This window comes from Arachis ipaensis, chromosome B06 (genome assembly GCF_000816755.2).
Source record: "Arachis ipaensis cultivar K30076 chromosome B06, Araip1.1, whole genome shotgun sequence".
Lineage (NCBI taxonomy): Eukaryota > Viridiplantae > Streptophyta > Magnoliopsida > Fabales > Fabaceae > Arachis > Arachis ipaensis.
Window position 1 is genome coordinate 35,611,492 of NC_029790.2, and position 1,138 is coordinate 35,612,629.

Consider the following 1,138-nt stretch of genomic DNA (forward strand, 5'->3'; position numbering starts at 1 on the left):
GTGTAGAAATCCGATTTTTATATAATAGAATAGATTAATTATTATTTTTATTCAAAATATTACGTTTAATAATATATTAATCATCATTAATTACAAATTTCAAATATAAGGATTGATACAACGGCACATTAATGATGTTCGCTTCAAGGAGTCAGCAAACCCTAAACCCGTGATCGCATTTTCACCCGTCTCCAGATCCTCTTGCCATCGTGGTAGTTGCGTCGTCACCGTGCCACCGCAAAGACTGATCAAACGCGGAGGGCCACTCCTCGATTCCGTTTATAATACAACCCTTTTCATCAACAAGAAATTCATCCTACACACTGATATTGCACCGCAACTCCACCTTAGTTGTTGTCGTCATCGTGCATGTCCCGTTGTCGTGACACCGAACAGCTCTCTCATGGAGCCATAGCGTTCCACCTACATAGGAGCAAGGTCTAGTTGTTGCCGCTAAAGGCGGGTTGAGAGTGTTGCGTCAATGGAACAATCAACTTATGAAAAAGGATCATATGATACTTCATATGATGTGAGTGATCATTCTAAATTCACCGAAGTCAATGTCCGATGTTTGAGTGAGGATGATACTCAACGTATAGAAAAAGTAAGTTATGTTTTAGTAGTATAATTGGTATAGATTTTCTTTATGATAGCCTGATGGTACAACTTGGATCTATGATGTGTTTTTTTTTGTCTCTTTTTGTTCACCAAGTTGCATGTATCTTTACAACTTTATTTAGATTTTTTTGTAAGTATTAATAGGGATATTCTTGTTTGAAATTATTGTACTTTTGTTTGTTTATACATTGGTGTTTTTGTAAGACTCCGAATTTTAAAAAGTCATTAATAAATTATTTATGATCTATTATATTTATTTAAGATTATATTTTTAGAGATTTTTACATATAAGTTGAGTAAATTCTTATTTATTATTTAGAGTTCTTATAATTAAAAAATAGTGAATATTTTATATGTCTTAATGTTTAATATTTAAATTTTTAACTTTATTTTATAAATAAAGAAAAATTAATTTACTTATCTCTAATTTTTATCAATTTGGTATTTAACTGAAAAATAATTTAAAGATTGGTAATTTAAAGATATTTTTAAAGATGAATACTTTATAAATAATCTAGGT